Genomic DNA, 27,011 nt, shown 5'->3' with positions numbered 1-27,011 from the left:
TCTAAGACGTCTATCAACCTTGCTAGATCAGTCTTGCTTAAGACATATCATATCCTTTCTAGGAGTCTTTATAGGCCAGTCTTGTTTAAGACATGTCATACCTTTCTAGGTTATTTTTGCTCAAAGACGTATCATAGGCTTTCTCGGTAGTCTTCTCTAAGACATACCTCCACCTTTTTAGGAAATCTTCCTTATCCAATCTTTTCTAAGATGTTTATTTTCCTTTGAAGGAGTTTCTCAGTTAATCTTCTACAAGACATTTCTTCCCGAGCTTTGTTTAAAGCCTAAATCTCCTTTACATCAGTCAATGATCTACCCTATTGAGGAACCTCTTCAAGTAGTCTTCTATAAGACATTGCTTCATTTTGATGAATCTCTCTCATTCAGATACAATCAATGTATATGACTCAGTCTGAAAAGCGTCTGCTTTAGACAATACTCTGTCAACACCATTATGGCATATGCAAGCCCATATCAGACAACTTCCTGTTAAAATCTTGGTGGCATCTGTAAGCCCATCCCCGTTAAAAGTCCCTGCCTCTGCAAGGGCAAATTTCTGGCTATTCTAGTGTTCAATCCTCTTCCATCTTCAGATTCCGACTGGCACACAAACCACTCTACATCCTCAGATTTAAGAAGATTGAACAGGGGCTGCTGTCATACCCCAAAATTTGCCCATCATATTTTGACTTACATGCACAAGGCTACACAAGAATTGGGCATGCTCATCCTTCTCCTAAGCAAAAGGGCCCCAATTAGGGTTTTGTTTCTTCTCAATGAAAAGAGATTTTTGACACCTCAAGTGGACTTCATGGTTTCCCATATGCTTCAAAGGATCCCTATGCCAAGTTTCAAGCCCTGATTCATAAGATTGCTCAATCAACTGCTCAAACGATCAACAGTCGACTATCCTTGATCTAGAAGTCAACTATGGTCAAAGTTCAGTCAAAACTCCCGATTTTAGGGCAACATCAACATTTCTATGTTATATTCATCATTTGATCAAAATTTGATCCTGATTCATCAAGAAAAAGGTCCAAAATCATCAAAGGAAGAAGTTACTAAATTAGGGTTTTAAGGAGAAAGTCAACTGAACTTTGACCGATCATAACTCTCACATGGTTCATAAAAAATTTCCCAACCAAAGCCTATTCTCAAGGAAATTTCATTTTCTACAACTTTGATGTTGGGTCTAAAGTCAAGAAATGCACCAGTTGGATGATACAAGCTAATACATTATAGGTCCTTTTGAAAGTCAACAAAAAAGACGTTTTTTCTCAAAGGATGGTAAATGAACATGGTAAGTTCAATGAAGGTGAAACCAAAAGTATATTTTAGAAGACTCTTTGAGCTTTCTAAAATGTACAAGAACACCTTCATATGATAAAAAATGAGGGAGATATGATTGGTACAAGATGGTCGATTTTCAAGAAAGGCGTGAGAACCTAAGTGACAAAATCCATATTTTTGAGTAATGGGCCATAGTCCTTGCACCATCCACGAAATTCCAAGTTTATCAAAGGCCCATTTGTCATTAGTTTATTTATTTTATGATTTTATTTATTTATTTTTGGATTTATTCATTTAAATTCACTATAAATCAAATAAAAATCAAAATAAATAAAATCAAATTACACCAAAACTTTCCATTCATGTAAACATGTCCCAATACATTCCATGATCCCATAACACGTGAAAAAAGGTTGGAAAATAGTTTTTAAACCAAAAAAGAAAGTTTTCATGTACAATTAAAACAAAATATTTTTTCAATCAATTGGCTTGATCCCTCTCCAATATTTTCTACCCTAATTCATGACATATATATTCACACACTTTGCAGCCTCCACGACCACGAACCCTAAGCCTTGAAGCTGCCTCAAAATACTCTCAAAAATCTCAAAAAAAAAAGAATAATCGTATTCTTTGATTCAGCCATCCTCCACTCAAACCAAGCATCCAGATTAACTCCTTATCGTCCAAAGGGTAAGAACAAAGCCTTAAGCATGCTCCATGGTGTTCTAAACACGTTGCTCCATGATCATATTTATCCATGCATATTTCTTTGTTACACCATGCGTTATACTGTGTTTTAATCGAAACTAACTACATATTCGAGTTCTGTATGCAGTATGGGAAAGGTTTGAACCATAGCCATGAAGTTTTAACGCATAGAACACGGATTGCCATGTTTAGGGCAAACGAATTCACCCTTTCGTTTCCTTAGATGCAATCGTTTTTTGGCCAAAATAATGACGCCAATCGATTCGTGAGGCCTTGTTTAGCATATCTGGGTTATCTTTGCTTTTGTTCACGTCGCTTTTTACAGGTTTTAGCATTCGAAGGTTTTATCGCAACAAAATCCGCAGCTGAATTCATAGCCAAATCCGCAGGAGAAAATGAAGAAGATGATGATGTGGAGCTTTGATTATTGACCGCTTGCGTGTCGCAGTAGTACTCGCCGGTCAAACAAAATACTCTCTCTCTCTCGCTATTGATTGGCTGTGTAGTATGCAGCGCTGACTTTTCTGTTTACCACGCACTACTTAATATTTAATTGTTTGCAGCGATTCCAATGATGAATCAAGCGAATGGCACAGTTGGCTGGTAGAAGAGATCCGTGACCTCTTGAACCTGGGTTCAAACCCTGGTTTTGCTACTTTTTTTAGTTTGATTTGTTCTTCTCATTTTTTCTTTCCATGTTTTTTTTATTTTAATTTCTAATCACCCATAAAAATCACAAAAAATAAGAACATGACAAATTAACCAACCAACCTTTCTTTTTTTTACATAATTTTATTTATTTCTTTTTGATAATATAATTAAATCAAGTTCTTAATTAGTTTTTTTTAATAATAAAAACAACTAGTGTAAATTAAGTCTTAATTTTTTAGTTTTTTAAAATATAACTTCTATTTAGAATTTATTTGATTTAACAGGATTTAGTTTAGTTAACCATTTAAGTAATTTAACAATTAATTTAGGTTTTTTTTTAAGTAATCATAATTTATTTTAATTTGCTAATTAAACCATCAAATCATTTTAATCATTTCTGATTTCTTCTCTCATCTCAAAAATCCCGTGTATGGCGCATGTTTGATTTAACTTATTTTTTTTATTTAAGATATTAGAATGTACATAGGTAAAAAAATGTAAGATCATATTGAATATCTTTATGTTTCTGCACTTTTAAATTCTCGTATTTTATTGTATATATACTGCTTAGATGTATGCTAATTAGGGTGTGTATGGCAAGACTAAAAAAACAAATCGTAGTTAACTTTAACTCAAGATTGAATATAATCGAATCCAACACACTTGCACGCACTCACCCTTAGGGTACGCCCCTCTTGGTTGCCTTTCGAAATAAGGTCGTGTCCCTCGAATGTAGAGGTATCCTTTAGCAAAGTCCCTCGATTTAAAATCATTGTAAAGATCATAAGTCCCTCGACGACCCGCGATGTTGCCTACGATAATATGATCTAGTCCCTCGAATGGTTGCCTACGAAACAATGATAGTCCCTTCGAATATTGCTAAAGGTACTTCTACTTGTTGCCTTCAAACGACCTCGATGACCCTTCGATGACCCGCACGTCCAATATAACAGGGACTGCCTACTCCTATATAGTATGGATAGTCCTGGGAACTTTAAAAATTACAGGAAAAGACCAATTAATTAGGGTAGTTCTCTTAACCTGCCTAGCTCAATAAAAGACATCTTTTCACTACTATTTCGAAAAACTAAGGCTACGCATTTACGCTAAAGTCCTTATACTTCTTTTCAACTCAAAACAAACAAAACATGAGCTAAGCAAGTTAAGAGCCCGTAGATAACTACGGATGAAAAGGGTGCTTGCACCTTCCCTTTTCATAACTTACCCCCCGAGCCCATTTTCTTTAAAAAAAAGGTCTTTTTCTGTACTTTTTACCTTTCCTAACGTTGGACAAAATAAAAGTCGGTGGCGACTCATGCTCACCGCAACATTGTTGCATTTTAAAAGTAAAAGTCAGTTCACCGAGTTACAGAACTGGCGACTCTGCTGGGGAGTCTTTAAGAGGGGTTTACCTTAGGGCTTAGTTCATTATAAATGTTTTTAATTGTTTGTTTGTATGCTTTATTTTTAAGGGAATTGCTTGGGTTTGTTATTGTGTGAAAGGTCCTACACCCGGATCTAGTGTACCTTAAGTATGTGGCATGAGACCAGGGAGGTTGTACGACATGTATCGTTATGGTTGAACTGGTGGCCACCGTTAGTGCGACGCTTTGGTTTGTCCTGATGGCCCTTGAATATGATCGAGGAGACATTTGGCTACCGCGTGGTGTCATAAGCACTGATTCGCCCTTAGAACCCTAGTTGAACTTGACTTTGGCCTATAGGAAGTAGCGAGATAGTTGGCTTTGGATTCCTGACTGAAGCCGGTTGATACTCGATGCTACACTCATTGAGATTGGACTCTAGGGATGCTTTTGGCTGGCCGATCGAGTGCCATGTTGAGACAATGCCCGCGAGAAAGATCGGGGATATGAGCACCATAGAACCCGGTTACTATTCTAGGACAGGTTGAACCAACTTAACTTCAGTGGGGAGGGTACTTACCTACGAAATTCACACAAGCCTTTAAACCTAAGGACACTTGCGTGACTTGTCTGTGCTTTCCACTAACCCTTCGGTTTTCATGCAGGTTTTTCTTGTGGGACTCACTCGTCTATACCATCTCACGCTTTGCCTGATGCATTGCATAACATCATGACATCATGACATCATAAGCATAACATGATTTAACTAACCCTTTCAAGGATCTTAGGGATTTAGGGCGCACAATTTTAGGTACTCTTATCAAGGACCGAATTCCTAATCAAGGGGCAAGAGGATTTATTTTCCTCTGGCTACATACCTTCCGATTCAGAGACTCAGTACCTATCAAGGGGCAAGAGGATTTATTTTCCTCTAGCCATGCACCTTCAAAATCAAAAGCTCCCGAATCAGAGGCGATGACCCACTCGATATGGTGAGCTTGATTCCCAAAGAAGAACATCCAAAAATCAGAGTTCTTCAAACGAAGAAGCGACCAAATCATTTTTGACGTTGCTAACTAAATTTCCAGAGATCCTTGAAAATATTGCATCTGCATTCATAACATTGCATCACAGGTTCCCACCACAAGTTTCTCACCTCCTCGCTGTTTATTTCAGCATCATGAATCTCGAGCATTCAGTCAAAGACCTTCAAGCTCAGAACGCCCAATTTCAAGATCTGATCCTGAACTTGTCCAAGGGGCAAGATGAACTGAAAGCACTCCTTACCAAGAATAAGAAAAAGAAAGGCAAGAAGACTCTGGGGAAAGGCTTAGACCGATCTTGCAACTCAGGGATGCCGAAGCCTCTGAAGACAGTGACGAGGATGAGCAAGATGATGCAAAAAGTAACCATGATTCCGCCAAACCCTCTGAAGAAGAATAGGACTATCACCATGAGGATGAACATCCTGATGACAAATACAAGTTGCTGGAGGAGCGTATGAAATCCATGGAAATTCAGAAGGTACCTGGACTGGATTTTGAAGATCTAGGACTCATCTCTGGAGTTGTTATACCTCCGAAATTCAAAACTCCAATTTTTGCAAAATACGATGGAGTCTCTTGTCCTAAGCTGCACTTGAAATCATATGTGAGGAAGATTCAACCTCATACTGCTGATAAGAAGCTATGGACCCACTTTTTCCAAGAGAGTTTGTCTGGAACTCAACTCGAATGGTACTATCAACTAGAAAGTACCAACATCCGTACCTGGGAAGATTTGGTTGTTGCTTTCTACCAGCAATACCAATACAATGCTGACCTCGCACCAACTCGCATGCAACTACAAAGCATGTCTATGGGACCCAAGGAAAGCTTCAAGGAGTATGCTCAAAAATGGAGAGATCTAGCTGGAAGAGTGAAACCCTCCTTGACTGACAGAGAATTGGTCGATATGTTCATGAATACACTGACTGGTCCTTTCTACAGCCATTTACTTGGAAGCTCCTCGTCTGGTTTCACCGACCTCATACTGACTGGAGAACATGTTGAAAGTGGTTTCCGAAGCGGAAAAATTCAGGTGGCTACTTCTTCTGGTACTATTAAAAAGCCATACGATGGGAGGAATGAATCTAACACTGTTGGGGCAGTCCTGGTCTCTAGTCAGGCACCAACACAATAACCACTGAAAGATCAGCGTAAGCAACAAGGTGGCCAACATACTTGGAAATCCAAACCCAAGAGGTCATTCACTCCACTGCATATGCCATTGTCTCAAGCTTTGCAACATCTTCTCAATCAGAGCCTGATAACTTTGCTGCCTCCATACTCAGCTCCAGCAAATCCTGCTCCTTGGTACAAGCACAATTCAAGATGTGCTTATCATTCAAACAGTCCTGGTCATGATACAGAAGATTATGGGCCGTTGAAGCATAAAATTCAAGACTTGATTGATGAAGGAGTTATTGAATTCGGCCAGCCAGAAGAGCCTCATAAATTCTAATGCATTGATATCTAGACAGATGGCTTTTTTTTAGATCATTAGTTTATTTGTATTCGCAATTTCTTTCCCGTTTGTTTAAAGATTCGTCTTATGTCAGGCTCTATTTATTTTATAATAATCATTAATGCATTGCATATGTTTGTCTTGACTTATTTCGTACCGTTATTTCAAAACTTTGTTTTACTGGATTTTCTTTATGATATTCAACTCTCGCTAAAGCTGTGAACCTTTTGAGGGAGGATGACGAAAACGATACCGCAACCTCACACAGTATGCTTTTGAGCGGACTATGCTGATGATGTACAGGCATTGTTTCAATTCCCAAACAGTGGAGATATAAGGATGTTAATCCCTAGTCAACCCCTTTGAGCCTAAGGCGTAGGAGTTTTCTTTCTTGTACAAATTAAGACCCTTAATAATAACCTGGGGCAGGGTAGTTACTCAGTTAATTCAATTATGCTGGTAATTCTTTTACAAGATCGGTGGTGAGTTCTTATAATCACTAAAAACTAGGCAGTCAATATCCATCAAAAGAAAGATGATTAAGTCAAAACCTATGAAGTCGACTTAGTGAAAAGAGAAACATCCCGCTGACTGTAACTCCAAATAAATAGTCAGGCAAAAATTAGGGATAACCAAAGTCAAAAAGAGGTCACTACAAATCCTCGACAAGAATATTACAAGAAAAAGGAGATAGATGACTTCCTTTTAAATAAACTTCAGGTTTTCGAATCTTCACCGATGTCAATGTTACAATTCCAAAGTCTTTTGGAGCACGAGCACACAATTAGCTGAGCATAGGACTGAAGAACATCACGAAGATTGGATGGGTACAAATATACTTCGAGCCATTATCCTTTCTTTCTTAAAACCGTGAACCAAGCCACGTTACAACCTTTGAAAGTCCTAACTGAAGCATGGTTAGTTCTAAAGCGTACTGTCACCAAAGGTATCCTGACTCCTTAAAGTTTACTATAAATCCTGAGTGGACATCATGTTTTTACAAATATCGTTTTCTTACATCTTTTGTTTTACTAAAAAACTTTTTAAACTTCAAGACAGACGTATGCATTACATTCATATGAGTGTCATTATAAAATAATTTTGTCTACATGATTTCAAATGTTTGGGCATCAGGAAGAATCTGCATGGGGCATGGCTAATGACTAAAGGACCTCCTGACAGATAAAGTTGCAGAGATGTCTCGCACGCCTGACTCTGTCAGCTAAAAGCTTGTATATACAAGGGGCATGACACATTATTATCCCACCTATCGGGGGCATTCGTGTCACGATTCATAAAATCTCTCAAAGATGCCGAGCAGTCAGAAAAAAGCTAATCCATCATTAGGGGCACGTTGCATCAGTCACAATTTTCAGCGAGAGCTGTTTAACTACTAGAATCAGACAATGTCAGTATCCGTCTCTCCTTCGAAGTTCAAATTCCAGTAATTTCAATCATCGAGTATACCAGGTTACTGAATCCAGGGGACGATAGACTCCCACATGCAAAGGGCCACATATGGTCAAGAAAATGTTTTTCAACAGCAAGTGACGAAATACCTGAAGACATGGGGCAATGAAAATTGGAAACCTCAGAGAATCTTCCCTACAGAGTTGTTTTCACAAAATATCCCCACAAAGTACTCCCCGAGAAGTTATCTTCCAAAAAATCTCTTCCCAACAGAGGCCTGTTTCCCCAACGGAGTTTACATCTTCGACATTGCCTGTTCTCCGACACAATCTTCTTCTCCGACATGGTTGACACTCACAGTTGAACTCGATCAGACAATACATCAGAAGGTTATTCTTCTCTCTTGTCCTGAGGATACATCAGGATCAGATCACTCAAGTTACTTTCATACCCAAGCGAAGATCAAAAATCCCCAGCTGGATATCTTCAAACGGAAGACAGGAATTCTCAATACTCTTGTCATCATCTCCAACAGCATGCAGAGATTTATTTTCTCAACCAACAGTTGCTATACAAAGTTATCAATATGCTTCGACTACATAGTTTATCCTAGCATCATTCACATTACATACATAACATGCAACATTCTCGTTTATTTCGAGAACCTCATTACACAATGCATGCATCATGACATTGTATAAAACTAGTTTTGCCTTTTCAGGTCAATTCACAAATTAAAGAACTCTATCATTCAAATACGGTACAAAGACGATCGTGTCAACGATTCAATCTTAACGCTTATTCAAGACACAAATACAATTCAAAAGCTTCATTCTGGGTCTTTCCTCAAAGATAATTCAGAAACAATCAACGAAATTCTCATCCTTTCTAGGAGCCTTTCTAGGTAGTCTTTTCTAAGACGTTTATTAGCCTTTCTAGGTAGTCTTTTCTAAGACGTTTATTAGCCTTTCTAGGTAGTCTTTTCTAAGACGTTTATTAGCCTTTCTAGGTAGTCTTTTCTAAGACATTTATCAACCTCTCTAGGTAGTCTTTTCTAAGACATTTATCAACCTTTCTAGGTAGTCTTTTCTAAGGCGTTTATCAACCTTTCTAGGTAGTCTTTTCTAAGACGTTTATCAACCTTTCTAGGTAGTCTTTTCTAAGACGTTTATCAACCTTTCTAGGTGGTCTTTTCTAAGACGTTTATCAACCTTTCTAGGTGGTCTTTTCTAAGACGTTTATCAACCTTTCTAGGTAGTCTTTTCTAAGACGTTTATCAACCTTTCTGGGTAATATTTTCTAAGACGTCTATCAACCTTGCTAGATCAGTCTTGCTTAAGACATATCATATCCTTTCTAGGAGTCTTTATAGGCCAGTCTTGTTTAAGACATGTCATACCTTTCTAGGTTATTTTTGCTCAAAGACGTATCATAGGCTTTCTCGGTAGTCTTCTCTAAGACATACCTCCACCTTTTTAGGAAATCTTCCTTATCCAATCTTTTCTAAGATGTTTATTTTCCTTTGAAGGAGTTTCTCAGTTAATCTTCTACAAGACATTTCTTCCCGAGCTTTGTTTAAAGCCTAAATCTCCTTTACATCAGTCAATGATCTACCCTATTGAGGAACCTCTTCAAGTAGTCTTCTATAAGACATTGCTTCATTTTGATGAATCTCTCTCATTCAGATACAATCAATGTATATGACTCAGTCTGAAAAGCGTCTGCTTTAGACAATACTCTGTCAACACCATTATGGCATATGCAAGCCCATATCAGACAACTTCCTGTTAAAATCTTGGTGGCATCTGTAAGCCCATCCCCGTTAAAAGTCCCTGCCTCTGCAAGGGCAAATTTCTGGCTATTCTAGTGTTCAATCCTCTTCCATCTTCAGATTCCGACTGGCACACAAACCACTCTACATCCTCAGATTTAAGAAGATTGAACAGGGGCTGCTGTCATACCCCAAAATTTGCCCATCATATTTTGACTTACATGCACAAGGCTACACAAGAATTGGGCATGCTCATCCTTCTCCTAAGCAAAAGGGCCCCAATTAGGGTTTTGTTTCTTCTCAATGAAAAGAGATTTTTGACACCTCAAGTGGACTTCATGGTTTCCCATATGCTTCAAAGGATCCCTATGCCAAGTTTCAAGCCCTGATTCATAAGATTGCTCAATCAACTGCTCAAACGATCAACAGTCGACTATCCTTGATCTAGAAGTCAACTATGGTCAAAGTTCAGTCAAAACTCCCGATTTTAGGGCAACATCAACATTTCTATGTTATATTCATCATTTGATCAAAATTTGATCCTGATTCATCAAGAAAAAGGTCCAAAATCATCAAAGGAAGAAGTTACTAAATTAGGGTTTTAAGGAGAAAGTCAACTGAACTTTGACCGATCATAACTCTCACATGGTTCATAAAAAATTTCCCAACCAAAGCCTATTCTCAAGGAAATTTCATTTTCTACAACTTTGATGTTGGGTCTAAAGTCAAGAAATGCACCAGTTGGATGATACAAGCTAATACATTATAGGTCCTTTTGAAAGTCAACAAAAAAGACGTTTTTTCTCAAAGGATGGTAAATGAACATGGTAAGTTCAATGAAGGTGAAACCAAAAGTATATTTTAGAAGACTCTTTGAGCTTTCTAAAATGTACAAGAACACCTTCATATGATAAAAAATGAGGGAGATATGATTGGTACAAGATGGTCGATTTTCAAGAAAGGCGTGAGAACCTAAGTGACAAAATCCATATTTTTGAGTAATGGGCCATAGTCCTTGCACCATCCACGAAATTCCAAGTTTATCAAAGGCCCATTTGTCATTAGTTTATTTATTTTATGATTTTATTTATTTATTTTTGGATTTATTCATTTAAATTCACTATAAATCAAATAAAAATCAAAATAAATAAAATCAAATTACACCAAAACTTTCCATTCATGTAAACATGTCCCAATACATTCCATGATCCCATAACACGTGAAAAAAGGTTGGAAAATAGTTTTTAAACCAAAAAAGAAAGTTTTCATGTACAATTAAAACAAAATATTTTTTCAATCAATTGGCTTGATCCCTCTCCAATATTTTCTACCCTAATTCATGACATATATATTCACACACTTTGCAGCCTCCACGACCACGAACCCTAAGCCTTGAAGCTGCCTCAAAATACTCTCAAAAATCTCAAAAAAAAAAGAATAATCGTATTCTTTGATTCAGCCATCCTCCACTCAAACCAAGCATCCAGATTAACTCCTTATCGTCCAAAGGGTAAGAACAAAGCCTTAAGCATGCTCCATGGTGTTCTAAACACGTTGCTCCATGATCATATTTATCCATGCATATTTCTTTGTTACACCATGCGTTATACTGTGTTTTAATCGAAACTAACTACATATTCGAGTTCTGTATGCAGTATGGGAAAGGTTTGAACCATAGCCATGAAGTTTTAACGCATAGAACACGGATTGCCATGTTTAGGGCAAACGAATTCACCCTTTCGTTTCCTTAGATGCAATCGTTTTTTGGCCAAAATAATGACGCCAATCGATTCGTGAGGCCTTGTTTAGCATATCTGGGTTATCTTTGCTTTTGTTCACGTCGCTTTTTACAGGTTTTAGCATTCGAAGGTTTTATCGCAACAAAATCCGCAGCTGAATTCATAGCCAAATCCGCAGGAGAAAATGAAGAAGATGATGATGTGGAGCTTTGATTATTGACCGCTTGCGTGTCGCAGTAGTACTCGCCGGTCAAACAAAATACTCTCTCTCTCTCGCTATTGATTGGCTGTGTAGTATGCAGCGCTGACTTTTCTGTTTACCACGCACTACTTAATATTTAATTGTTTGCAGCGATTCCAATGATGAATCAAGCGAATGGCACAGTTGGCTGGTAGAAGAGATCCGTGACCTCTTGAACCTGGGTTCAAACCCTGGTTTTGCTACTTTTTTTAGTTTGATTTGTTCTTCTCATTTTTTCTTTCCATGTTTTTTTTATTTTAATTTCTAATCACCCATAAAAATCACAAAAAATAAGAACATGACAAATTAACCAACCAACCTTTCTTTTTTTTACATAATTTTATTTATTTCTTTTTGATAATATAATTAAATCAAGTTCTTAATTAGTTTTTTTAATAATAAAAACAACTAGTGTAAATTAAGTCTTAATTTTTTAGTTTTTTAAAATATAACTTCTATTTAGAATTTATTTGATTTAACAGGATTTAGTTTAGTTAACCATTTAAGTAATTTAACAATTAATTTAGGTTTTTTTTTTAAGTAATCATAATTTATTTTAATTTGCTAATTAAACCATCAAATCATTTTAATCATTTCTGATTTCTTCTCTCATCTCAAAAATCCCGTGTATGGCGCATGTTTGATTTAACTTATTTTTTTTATTTAAGATATTAGAATGTACATAGGTAAAAAAATGTAAGATCATATTGAATATCTTTATGTTTCTGCACTTTTAAATTCTCGTATTTTATTGTATATATACTGCTTAGATGTATGCTAATTAGGGTGTGTATGGCAAGACTAAAAAAACAAATCGTAGTTAACTTTAACTCAAGATTGAATATAATCGAATCCAACACACTTGCACGCACTCACCCTTAGGGTACGCCCCTCTTGGTTGCCTTTCGAAATAAGGTCGTGTCCCTCGAATGTAGAGGTATCCTTTAGCAAAGTCCCTCGATTTAAAATCATTGTAAAGATCATAAGTCCCTCGATGACCCGCGATGTTGCCTACGATAATATGATCTAGTCCCTCGAATGGTTGCCTACGAAACAATGATAGTCCCTTCGAATATTGCTAAAGGTACTTCTACTTGTTGCCTTCAAACGACCTCGATGACCCTTCGATGACCCGCACGTCCAATATAACAGGGACTGCCTACTCCTATATAGTATGGATAGTCCTGGGAACTTTAAAAATTACAGGAAAAGACCAATTAATTAGGGTAGTTCTCTTAACCTGCCTAGCTCAATAAAAGACATCTTTTCACTACTATTTCGAAAAACTAAGGCTACGCATTTACGCTAAAGTCCTTATACTTCTTTTCAACTCAAAACAAACAAAACATGAGCTAAGCAAGTTAAGAGCCCGTAGATAACTACGGATGAAAAGGGTGCTTGCACCTTCCCTTTTCATAACTTACCCCCCGAGCCCATTTTCTTTAAAAAAAAAGGTCTTTTTCTGTACTTTTTACCTTTCCTAACGTTGGACAAAATAAAAGTCGGTGGCGACTCATGCTCACCGCAACATTGTTGCATTTTAAAAGTAAAAGTCAGTTCACCGAGTTACAGAACTGGCGACTCTGCTGGGGAGTCTTTAAGAGGGGTTTACCTTAGGGCTTAGTTCATTATAAATGTTTTTAATTGTTTGTTTGTATGCTTTATTTTTAAGGGAATTGCTTGGGTTTGTTATTGTGTGAAAGGTCCTACACCCGGATCTAGTGTACCTTAAGTATGTGGCATGAGACCAGGGAGGTTGTACGACATGTATCGTTATGGTTGAACTGGTGGCCACCGTTAGTGCGACGCTTTGGTTTGTCCTGATGGCCCTTGAATATGATCGAGGAGACATTTGGCTACCGCGTGGTGTCATAAGCACTGATTCGCCCTTAGAACCCTAGTTGAACTTGACTTTGGCCTATAGGAAGTAGCGAGATAGTTGGCTTTGGATTCCTGACTGAAGCCGGTTGATACTCGATGCTACACTCATTGAGATTGGACTCTAGGGATGCTTTTGGCTGGCCGATCGAGTGCCATGTTGAGACAATGCCCGCGAGAAAGATCGGGGATATGAGCACCATAGAACCCGGTTACTATTCTAGGACAGGTTGAACCAACTTAACTTCAGTGGGGAGGGTACTTACCTACGAAATTCACACAAGCCTTTAAACCTAAGGACACTTGCGTGACTTGTCTGTGCTTTCCACTAACCCTTCGGTTTTCATGCAGGTTTTTCTTGTGGGACTCACTCGTCTATACCATCTCACGCTTTGCCTGATGCATTGCATAACATCATGACATCATGACATCATAAGCATAACATGATTTAACTAACCCTTTCAAGGATCTTAGGGATTTAGGGCGCACAATTTTAGGTACTCTTATCAAGGACCGAATTCCTAATCAAGGGGCAAGAGGATTTATTTTCCTCTGGCTACATACCTTCCGATTCAGAGACTCAGTACCTATCAAGGGGCAAGAGGATTTATTTTCCTCTAGCCATGCACCTTCAAAATCAAAAGCTCCCGAATCAGAGGCGATGACCCACTCGATATGGTGAGCTTGATTCCCAAAGAAGAACATCCAAAAATCAGAGTTCTTCAAACGAAGAAGCGACCAAATCATTTTTGACGTTGCTAACTAAATTTCCAGAGATCCTTGAAAATATTGCATCTGCATTCATAACATTGCATCACAGGTTCCCACCACAAGTTTCTCACCTCCTCGCTGTTTATTTCAGCATCATGAATCTCGAGCATTCAGTCAAAGACCTTCAAGCTCAGAACGCCCAATTTCAAGATCTGATCCTGAACTTGTCCAAGGGGCAAGATGAACTGAAAGCACTCCTTACCAAGAATAAGAAAAAGAAAGGCAAGAAGACTCTGGGGAAAGGCTTAGACCGATCTTGCAACTCAGGGATGCCGAAGCCTCTGAAGACAGTGACGAGGATGAGCAAGATGATGCAAAAAGTAACCATGATTCCGCCAAACCCTCTGAAGAAGAATAGGACTATCACCATGAGGATGAACATCCTGATGACAAATACAAGTTGCTGGAGGAGCGTATGAAATCCATGGAAATTCAGAAGGTACCTGGACTGGATTTTGAAGATCTAGGACTCATCTCTGGAGTTGTTATACCTCCGAAATTCAAAACTCCAATTTTTGCAAAATACGATGGAGTCTCTTGTCCTAAGCTGCACTTGAAATCATATGTGAGGAAGATTCAACCTCATACTGCTGATAAGAAGCTATGGACCCACTTTTTCCAAGAGAGTTTGTCTGGAACTCAACTCGAATGGTACTATCAACTAGAAAGTACCAACATCCGTACCTGGGAAGATTTGGTTGTTGCTTTCTACCAGCAATACCAATACAATGCTGACCTCGCACCAACTCGCATGCAACTACAAAGCATGTCTATGGGACCCAAGGAAAGCTTCAAGGAGTATGCTCAAAAATGGAGAGATCTAGCTGGAAGAGTGAAACCCTCCTTGACTGACAGAGAATTGGTCGATATGTTCATGAATACACTGACTGGTCCTTTCTACAGCCATTTACTTGGAAGCTCCTCGTCTGGTTTCACCGACCTCATACTGACTGGAGAACATGTTGAAAGTGGTTTCCGAAGCGGAAAAATTCAGGTGGCTACTTCTTCTGGTACTATTAAAAAGCCATACGATGGGAGGAATGAATCTAACACTGTTGGGGCAGTCCTGGTCTCTAGTCAGGCACCAACACAATAACCACTGAAAGATCAGCGTAAGCAACAAGGTGGCCAACATACTTGGAAATCCAAACCCAAGAGGTCATTCACTCCACTGCATATGCCATTGTCTCAAGCTTTGCAACATCTTCTCAATCAGAGCCTGATAACTTTGCTGCCTCCATACTCAGCTCCAGCAAATCCTGCTCCTTGGTACAAGCACAATTCAAGATGTGCTTATCATTCAAACAGTCCTGGTCATGATACAGAAGATTATGGGCCGTTGAAGCATAAAATTCAAGACTTGATTGATGAAGGAGTTATTGAATTCGGCCAGCCAGAAGAGCCTCATAAATTCTAATGCATTGATATCTAGACAGATGGCTTTTTTTTAGATCATTAGTTTATTTGTATTCGCAATTTCTTTCCCGTTTGTTTAAAGATTCGTCTTATGTCAGGCTCTATTTATTTTATAATAATCATTAATGCATTGCATATGTTTGTCTTGACTTATTTCGTACCGTTATTTCAAAACTTTGTTTTACTGGATTTTCTTTATGATATTCAACTCTCGCTAAAGCTGTGAACCTTTTGAGGGAGGATGACGAAAACGATACCGCAACCTCACACAGTATGCTTTTGAGCGGACTATGCTGATGATGTACAGGCATTGTTTCAATTCCCAAACAGTGGAGATATAAGGATGTTAATCCCTAGTCAACCCCTTTGAGCCTAAGGCGTAGGAGTTTTCTTTCTTGTACAAATTAAGACCCTTAATAATAACCTGGGGCAGGGTAGTTACTCAGTTAATTCAATTATGCTGGTAATTCTTTTACAAGATCGGTGGTGAGTTCTTATAATCACTAAAAACTAGGCAGTCAATATCCATCAAAAGAAAGATGATTAAGTCAAAACCTATGAAGTCGACTTAGTGAAAAGAGAAACATCCCGCTGACTGTAACTCCAAATAAATAGTCAGGCAAAAATTAGGGATAACCAAAGTCAAAAAGAGGTCACTACAAATCCTCGACAAGAATATTACAAGAAAAAGGAGATAGATGACTTCCTTTTAAATAAACTTCAGGTTTTCGAATCTTCACCGATGTCAATGTTACAATTCCAAAGTCTTTTGGAGCACGAGCACACAATTAGCTGAGCATAGGACTGAAGAACATCACGAAGATTGGATGGGTACAAATATACTTCGAGCCATTATCCTTTCTTTCTTAAAACCGTGAACCAAGCCACGTTACAACCTTTGAAAGTCCTAACTGAAGCATGGTTAGTTCTAAAGCGTACTGTCACCAAAGGTATCCTGACTCCTTAAAGTTTACTATAAATCCTGAGTGGACATCATGTTTTTACAAATATCGTTTTCTTACATCTTTTGTTTTACTAAAAAACTTTTTAAACTTCAAGACAGACGTATGCATTACATTCATATGAGTGTCATTATAAAATAATTTTGTCTACATGATTTCAAATGTTTGGGCATCAGGAAGAATCTGCATGGGGCATGGCTAATGACTAAAGGACCTCCTGACAGATAAAGTTGCAGAGATGTCTCGCACGCCTGACTCTGTCAGCTAAAAGCTTGTATATACAAGGGGCATGACACATTATTATCCCACCTATCGGGGGCATTCGTGTCACGATTCATAAAATCTCTCAAAGATGCCGAGCAGTCAGAAAAAAGCTAATCCATCATTAGGGGCACGTTGCATCAGTCACAATTTTCAGCGAGAGCTGTTTAACTACTAGAATCAGACAATGTCAGTATCCGTCTCTCCTTCGAAGTTCAAATTCCAGTAATTTCAATCATCGAGTATACCAGGTTACTGAATCCAGGGGACGATAGACTCCCACATGCAAAGGGCCACATATGGTCAAGAAAATGTTTTTCAACAGCAAGTGACGAAATACCTGAAGACATGGGGCAATGAAAATTGGAAACCTCAGAGAATCTTCCCTACAGAGTTGTTTTCACAAAATATCCCCACAAAGTACTCCCCGAGAAGTTATCTTCCAAAAAATCTCTTCCCAACAGAGGCCTGTTTCCCCAACGGAGTTTACATCTTCGACATTGCCTGTTCTCCGACACAATCTTCTTCTCCGACATGGTTGACACTCACAGTTGAACTCGATCAGACAATACATCAGAAGGTTATTCTTCTCTCTTGTCCTGAGGATACATCAGGATCAGATCACTCAAGTTACTTTCATACCCAAGCGAAGATCAAAAATCCCCAGCTGGATATCTTCAAACGGAAGACAGGAATTCTCAATACTCTTGTCATCATCTCCAACAGCATGCAGAGATTTATTTTCTCAACCAACAGTTGCTATACAAAGTTATCAATATGCTTCGACTACATAGTTTATCCTAGCATCATTCACATTACATACATAACATGCAACATTCTCGTTTATTTCGAGAACCTCATTACACAATGCATGCATCATGACATTGTATAAAACTAGTTTTGCCTTTTCAGGTCAATTCACAAATTAAAGAACTCTATCATTCAATACGGTACAAAGACGATCGTGTCAACGATTCAATCTTAACGCTTATTCAAGACACAAATACAATTCAAAAGCTTCATTCTGGGTCTTTCCTCAAAGATAATTCAGAAACAATCAACGAAATTCTCATCCTTTCTAGGAGCCTTTCTAGGTAGTCTTTTCTAAGACGTTTATTAGCCTTTCTAGGTAGTCTTTTCTAAGACGTTTATTAGCCTTTCTAGGTAGTCTTTTCTAAGACGTTTATTAGCCTTTCTAGGTAGTCTTTTCTAAGACATTTATCAACCTCTCTAGGTAGTCTTTTCTAAGACATTTATCAACCTTTCTAGGTAGTCTTTTCTAAGGCGTTTATCAACCTTTCTAGGTAGTCTTTTCTAAGACGTTTATCAACCTTTCTAGGTAGTCTTTTCTAAGACGTTTATCAACCTTTCTAGGTGGTCTTTTCTAAGACGTTTATCAACCTTTCTAGGTGGTCTTTTCTAAGACGTTTATCAACCTTTCTAGGTAGTCTTTTCTAAGACGTTTATCAACCTTTCTGGGTAATATTTTCTAAGACGTCTATCAACCTTGCTAGATCAGTCTTGCTTAAGACATATCATATCCTTTCTAGGAGTCTTTATAGGCCAGTCTTGTTTAAGACATGTCATACCTTTCCAGGTTATTTTTGCTCAAAGACGTATCATAGGCTTTCTCGGTAGTCTTCTCTAAGACATATGATAACACGAAAATGTATCGTTTATTTGGCTCGATTTATATCAATTATTTCCTTATTTTATCTTAATTATTTTGTTTTATGTTGGTTTTATGCTGGTATTTCTATTGTTTCAGGTTTTACGCTCATATTGAGACTATTTGTGAAAAGGAAAGAAATTGAGCTAAAATCACTACTATTTGTGCCTAAAAGATGGAAAAGAGGTACTGTAGTGAAGTGGAGGTGCAAATGGAATTAATCAAATGTGAAGGGTGAAAATACGATGGATCAAGTGTGGAAGCCCAGCCCACGAAGGAGCTGAAGCTCCCACTATGAAGAAGCTGAGACGCCCGTCTAAGGGCCCAATTGCATGGAGACGCCCGTCTCCAAAGTTCTAGGGCCACGTCATCAAAGGAGACGTCCGTCTCCCAAGCTCACCCACGTTCATAGGCCACATCACATGAAGGAGACGTCCGTCTCCAACAATCCAGCCACTTTGAGACCCACGTCTCAAGACTCGTTCAAAGATAGTTTAAATTTGAAGGCCCACGTCTCCGTTCTATACTCCACCAACCAAGTCTTCCTATATTTTCTCAACTTCCCACTCCACTATCTCCACTACTTCTCACGTGATGCTGAATGTAACTTCCATTGCCATTCACTATATAAAGGGTCTTAGCATTCATTTGAATTCATCCAAGTTTTAGGCGCGGAAGCGCTGTTCATAGTTTTAGGCATAAATTATCACTTTGTAAAAGTGGTAGTTTCTCACATTGAGGAACTACCACACCATTAGTTTTAGGCCTACAATTTATGTACTCTTGGATCACAATCTTGCCGACATTATTTCAAAGCTTCATTCAAGTTTCAAGATTTGTTTTGTTCGCAATTTAATTCAAGTTCGTTTTGTCTGCTTTACTTCCAGGTTTATTTATTTGCAATTATTTTAGTTTTATGTTCTTATAATATTGTTTTATCATTATCATTATCATTATAATATGGTTAGTAATTATAATTTCATGTTTAATAATTATAATTCCATGTTTAATAATTATAATTTCATGTTTGTTTCTTTAAGTATGTCTGGCTAATTTATTTAGATGTCGGTATGTAAAGTAAGTTAACCGTGGGGTCCGAAATAAATTGGCTTAATTATGTTTTATTAATTATCACTTGTTTTTGGTTTGTATGTCTAATTTAATTAGTAAGTCTTAAAACCAATAGAGCGAAAGTTTGAGGGGTTAAGACGGTCAAAGGTTAAAATCAATAGAGCGAAAGTTTGAGATCTTTAACTGGATAGTAGACATAAGACATTAGTTTTAAGGATGGCGAAAGCGTATTAAAACTAATTAGAATTTATTTATTTTCAAAAAGTGTTTTTACACCCGCGCGGGATGGCGAAAGCGTACGTTAGGGATATTAGCATGTTCCGAGTCAACAGAGCGAGAGTTTGAGATTAGGAGATTTAAATAGATAACGACTTCATAAAACAAGCATTTTATTAACTATGTTGTTTTCAAAAAGCTTTTCTAAATCTAATGGGATGGCGAAAGCGTACATTACGAGTTAGGATAGTAGTCTAAATCAACAGAGCGACAGTTTGAGAGGAGGACTTTTAATCAATAGAATTAATAAAGATCTTTAATTGAATTAACACCATAGCCAATGGACTTTCGGATCACCTAAGTTAGATGAAATACATACTGATATCCATTTGTTATTATATTTTATTTAGATTTAGGACTTTAGTTTTCCCATTTATAAAAAAAAACCCAAATATCATTAGTCTTAGCTTTACATAGTAACTTTAGATAACGGTAGATCGATTTATAGTCCCTGTGGATTCGATATCTTTTAAAACTACACGACACGACTGTGCACTTGCAGTTATCCCGACTAATAGACACGCAAAGTCGCGATCAAGTTTTTGGCGCCGTTGCCGGGGACTATTCAAGTCGATATCGTAACTCGCTGTTACACCGTAGAGACTAAGGCATTTTTTTTTCTTTCTTTCTTTTCATTTACTACTATGTCTCACCCAAACTTTTTCTATAACCCCCACTCCCAGTATTTCGAGGAATCACCTGGATCCTATAAATCCGATCTCGAAATACTATTGGAGAATTTCAATGCTGCGCCACAAATTCATTCTCACCCAAATTACCTCTGCAACTCCCAATCTCAACATTTCGAGGAACCACAAGAAACCTACAATCCAAACCTTGAAACATTAATTGGGGATTACAATTCGACACTAGCTTATCCTCAACCGAATTCCATCTACAAACACCAATCCCAACATTTTGAAGAGTTGCAAGAATTTTATAATTCCAACCAAACCTATCCTCAACCGAATTTCCTCTACGATCACCACAACCAATATTTTGAGGAGTCACCAGAATCCCATAAATCCGACCTCGAAATAATAATGGAAAATTTTAATGAAACATCTATGATGACGAGGCACTTTGTGGAAACACAAAACGCGACGCTAACCTACTTCGAGGAACCACAAGAATCCTATAATTCTAACCTCGAAGCATTAATAGAGGATTTCAATGCAACACAAACTTATCATCAACCGAATTCTCTCTACGATCACCACGCCCAACATTTTGAGGAGTCGCAAGATTATCATAAATCCAACCTCGAAATCTTAATGGAGGATTTCATTGAAGCACAAAGTCTCTCTAGGCTAGAATCTGCGATGATGAAGCACCTTGAGGAAACACAAAACGCAACGCTAACTCCCTTTGAAGAACCTCAAGACTCCCATAATTTTAACTTCGAAACATCAATGGAGGATTCCGACGAGACGCTAACTCACTCTAGATTAGAAGCCATGATGGAGCACTTTGTAGAGACACAAACCGTCCAAAACCAAGAGTTTATCAAACAAAGTCTTCAAAACAATGAAACCTTTAGGCAACTGACCACTATGGTTGAGTCCCTCGCGACTCACAACATGGCATTAGAAACTCAAATCTCCCAACTTGAACAAAAGTCGCTAGGACACTTTCTTGAGGAGTATATGGAAACAACCATTAGTGAGGAACAAATTGAAATTCCTGAGGAGAGTGATAATGAGATTGAGGAGAGTGATTATCAGATTGAGAAGAGTGATAATGTTGTTGAAGAGATTTCTAGTGAGAAAAGAGTGGAGATTGAGAAAAATCCACCAACACCATCTGAAAGGGAGGTTGTAGAAGAGGTAGAGAGGGAAACACCTATTGTTATTCCTCTTCCCTATACCCCACCGATTTCTTTCCCGCAAAGTTTTGTGGAAGCTAAGGTAGACTCCAAATCCATTATGTATGTGAAGGTATTGGAAAATATCAACACTAATGCATCCTTATTCGAAGTCTTGCATAAAAAGAGAAATTTAGACGACCATGAAACTAAGGATATCATTAGTGATAAGAGGGTAAGGTTAATCTTTGAGGTGGTGGATAATATCACTAAGCCCGAACTCAAAAAACTGATACTTAGGATAGATCCATAACCGCCACCACGATTTCAAAAGAATGAACCACCCCACAGAAGAAAGAAAAGAAAAGGTGAGGGATATGTGAGATGGCTTGATAAGTGGCCATGGAAAACGAGGTTTGTTAAAAGTTCAACTGAGGAGTCATTCTCAAGAGAACCACCTTGAGTGCTTGCACTCTTAAGCCGTCGAGCTATCGACGTTAAACAAAGCGCTGCGTGGGAGGCAACCCACGAGTTTTCAGTTTAATGTTTTCCTTTTATCGTTTGAATTTGCAGATAATAAAGATATGGATCGCTTGTCACGTCTCGGCCATATCTAGGCGAAAAATCTATAGACGATCATCTCAAAGATGAATCGGTCTCCACGCACATTCCTACGAATGTTGCTGCTGGTGGTGACACCATTGATGAGCATGATAAGAGAAGATATTTCCTCCGGACGCGGAGCAGATTTGGTTGTGATAGCCCGCCGGTAGCATCCATATAGGTTCTGTCTTTTCTTCTCCACCTTAGATCGAAACATTGAGGACAATGTTTGGTTTAAGTGTGGGGGAGAAGCTTTACCGCTTTCATTTGTTGCTTTATTATTTTCTAGTTATGTTGTCAAGTCTTTATATGTGATTTTCAGTTGCTATTGAATTTCCCCTGAAATTTAAAAATTTTAACCTCCAACCAAAAATTTGAATTTTGACGCATGGCATACACACTCTGAAAGTATAGAGGTTGTCACACTTTAGGCATTGTTAGAAAGACTTGGAGATGTTTCAACAACATCGATACCGTCCTGACACCCTAAACCCCCTCATTATGTGATATCAATTTGGATGCCCATTATGTCGAGACCTTAGGCTCAAGTTTTCAAAGTAGCTCTTAAGTAGTTTATATTAGCAGTCGGCACCATCTTAAGCACAAACTACGTAGGGAGTCGATGAATATAAGTGAATGATCCTGTTTTTAATAGATAAATGATTTGATTGAAAAATAACCCTCTAAGTTAGGTGACCCTCACCCGGTCATTTAGCCCAACGGTTGTTACGCATATAAAGATTTAATAATTAGCACCCGCTGTTGGTTGGCCTAGAGGTCACTGGTACTGGGCTTGGTAGGGTGGATTACGGTCCGATCCCCCGCAACCGCAGTTGGGAAAGATGGGGCTTCGCCATTTAAAAAACCAGAACCCTGTGCTAAAGAAAAGAAAAGGATCATAGTCGCTAACCGATTTCCCTACTATGTGCGTGTACATATAACGGGCTTAATGTGATTGCGCTTGAATGAAAAGAGTGAAATGAAAAACGAGAGATATAGGTTAAGTTATAATGGCATAATTCGAATTGGTTTGTATAAGGAGGGAGTTTTTGAACATTGTGTCGTTACGATATCCTTAGTGTTGATATCTATTACCTATCGATGTAACATTTGCCTAACACAAATATGATTAGGAGTCGTGTCATGCCCTTGTTTCGAATCGAGCTTAATTATTTCTTTTACCGTGTGGTTGATTGCTTGAGGACAAGCAATGGTTTAAGTGTGGGGATATTTGATAACACGAAAATGTATCGTTTATTTGGCTCGATTTATATCAATTATTTCCTTATTTTATCTTAATTATTTTGTTTTATGTTGGTTTTATGCTGGTATTTCTATTGTTTCAGGTTTTACGCTCATATTGAGACTATTTGTGAAAAGGAAAGAAATTGAGCTAAAATCACTACTATTTGTGCCTAAAAGATGGAAAAGAGGTACTGTAGTGAAGTGGAGGTGCAAATGGAATTAATCAAATGTGAAGGGTGAAAATACGATGGATCAAGTGTGGAAGCCCAGCCCACGAAGGAGCTGAAGCTCCCACTATGAAGAAGCTGAGACGCCCGTCTAAGGGCCCAATTGCATGGAGACGCCCGTCTCCAAAGTTCTAGGGCCACGTCATCAAAGGAGACGTCCGTCTCCCAAGCTCACCCACGTTCATAGGCCACATCACATGAAGGAGACGTCCGTCTCCAACAATCCAGCCACTTTGAGACCCACGTCTCAAGACTCGTTCAAAGATAGTTTAAATTTGAAGGCCCACGTCTCCGTTCTATACTCCACCAACCAAGTCTTCCTATATTTTCTCAACTTCCCACTCCACTATCTCCACTACTTCTCACGTGATGCTGAATGTAACTTCCATTGCCATTCACTATATAAAGGGTCTTAGCATTCATTTGAATTCATCCAAGTTTTAGGCGCGGAAGCGCTGTTCATAGTTTTAGGCATAAATTATCACTTTGTAAAAGTGGTAGTTTCTCACATTGAGGAACTACCACACCATTAGTTTTAGGCCTACAATTTATGTACTCTTGGATCACAATCTTGCCGACATTATTTCAAAGCTTCATTCAAGTTTCAAGATTTGTTTTGTTCGCAATTTAATTCAAGTTCGTTTTGTCTGCTTTACTTCCAGGTTTATTTATTTGCAATTATTTTAGTTTTATGTTCTTATAATATTGTTTTATCATTATCATTATCATTATAATATGGTTAGTAATTATAATTTCATGTTTAATAATTATAATTCCATGTTTAATAATTATAATTTCATGTTTGTTTCTTTAAGTATGTCTGGCTAATTTATTTAGATGTCGGTATGTAAAGTAAGTTAACCGTGGGGTCCGAAATAAATTGGCTTAATTATGTTTTATTAATTATCACTTGTTTTTGGTTTGTATGTCTAATTTAATTAGTAAGTCTTAAAACCAATAGAGCGAAAGTTTGAGGGGTTAAGACGGTCAAAGGTTAAAATCAATAGAGCGAAAGTTTGAGATCTTTAACTGGATAGTAGACATAAGACATTAGTTTTAAGGATGGCGAAAGCGTATTAAAACTAATTAGAATTTATTTATTTTCAAAAAGTGTTTTTACACCCGCGCGGGATGGCGAAAGCGTACGTTAGGGATATTAGCATGTTCCGAGTCAACAGAGCGAGAGTTTGAGATTAGGAGATTTAAATAGATAACGACTTCATAAAACAAGCATTTTATTAACTATGTTGTTTTCAAAAAGCTTTTCTAAATCTAATGGGATGGCGAAAGCGTACATTACGAGTTAGGATAGTAGTCTAAATCAACAGAGCGACAGTTTGAGAGGAGGACTTTTAATCAATAGAATTAATAAAGATCTTTAATTGAATTAACACCATAGCCAATGGACTTTCGGATCACCTAAGTTAGATGAAATACATACTGATATCCATTTGTTATTATATTTTATTTAGATTTAGGACTTTAGTTTTCCCATTTATAAAAAAAACCCAAATATCATTAGTCTTAGTTTTACATAGTAACTTTAGATAACGGTAGATCGATTTATAGTCCCTGTGGATTCGATATCTTTTAAAACTACACGACACGACTGTGCACTTGCAGTTATCCCGACTAATAGACACGCAAAGTCGCGATCAAGTTTTTGGCGCCGTTGCCGGGGACTATTCAAGTCGATATCGTAACTCGCTGTTACACCGTAGAGACTAAGGCATTTTTTTTTCTTTCTTTCTTTTCATTTACTACTATGTCTCACCCAAACTTTTTCTATAACCCCCACTCCCAGTATTTCGAGGAATCACCTGGATCCTATAAATCCGATCTCGAAATACTATTGGAGAATTTCAATGCTGCGCCACAAATTCATTCTCACCCAAATTACCTCTGCAACTCCCAATCTCAACATTTCGAGGAACCACAAGAAACCTACAATCCAAACCTTGAAACATTAATTGGGGATTACAATTCGACACTAGCTTATCCTCAACCGAATTCCATCTACAAACACCAATCCCAACATTTTGAAGAGTTGCAAGAATTTTATAATTCCAACCAAACCTATCCTCAACCGAATTTCCTCTACGATCACCACAACCAATATTTTGAGGAGTCACCAGAATCCCATAAATCCGACCTCGAAATAATAATGGAAAATTTTAATGAAACATCTATGATGACGAGGCACTTTGTGGAAACACAAAACGCGACGCTAACCTACTTCGAGGAACCACAAGAATCCTATAATTCTAACCTCGAAGCATTAATAGAGGATTTCAATGCAACACAAACTTATCATCAACCGAATTCTCTCTACGATCACCACGCCCAACATTTTGAGGAGTCGCAAGATTATCATAAATCCAACCTCGAAATCTTAATGGAGGATTTCATTGAAGCACAAAGTCTCTCTAGGCTAGAATCTGCGATGATGAAGCACCTTGAGGAAACACAAAACGCAACGCTAACTCCCTTTGAAGAACCTCAAGACTCCCATAATTTTAACTTCGAAACATCAATGGAGGATTCCGACGAGACGCTAACTCACTCTAGATTAGAAGCCATGATGGAGCACTTTGTAGAGACACAAACCGTCCAAAACCAAGAGTTTATCAAACAAAGTCTTCAAAACAATGAAACCTTTAGGCAACTGACCACTATGGTTGAGTCCCTCGCGACTCACAACATGGCATTAGAAACTCAAATCTCCCAACTTGAACAAAAGTCGCTAGGACACTTTCTTGAGGAGTATATGGAAACAACCATTAGTGAGGAAAAAATTGAAATTCCTGAGGAGAGTGATAATGAGATTGAGGAGAGTGATTATCAGATTGAGAAGAGTGATAATGTTGTTGAAGAGATTTCTAGTGAGAAAAGAGTGGAGATTGAGAAAAATCCACCAACACCATCTGAAAGGGAGGTTGTAGAAGAGGTAGAGAGGGAAACACCTATTGTTATTCCTCTTCCCTATACCCCACCGATTTCTTTCCCGCAAAGTTTTGTGGAAGCTAAGGTAGACTCCAAATCCATTATGTATGTGAAGGTATTGGAAAATATCAACACTAATGCATCCTTATTCGAAGTCTTGCATAAAAAGAGAAATTTAGACGACCATGAAACTAAGGATATCA

Source organism: Vicia villosa, linkage group LG2 (genome assembly GCF_029867415.1).
Source record: "Vicia villosa cultivar HV-30 ecotype Madison, WI linkage group LG2, Vvil1.0, whole genome shotgun sequence".
In the NCBI taxonomy this organism is placed as follows: Eukaryota; Viridiplantae; Streptophyta; class Magnoliopsida; order Fabales; family Fabaceae; genus Vicia; species Vicia villosa.
This window is presented reverse-complemented; position numbering follows the sequence as displayed.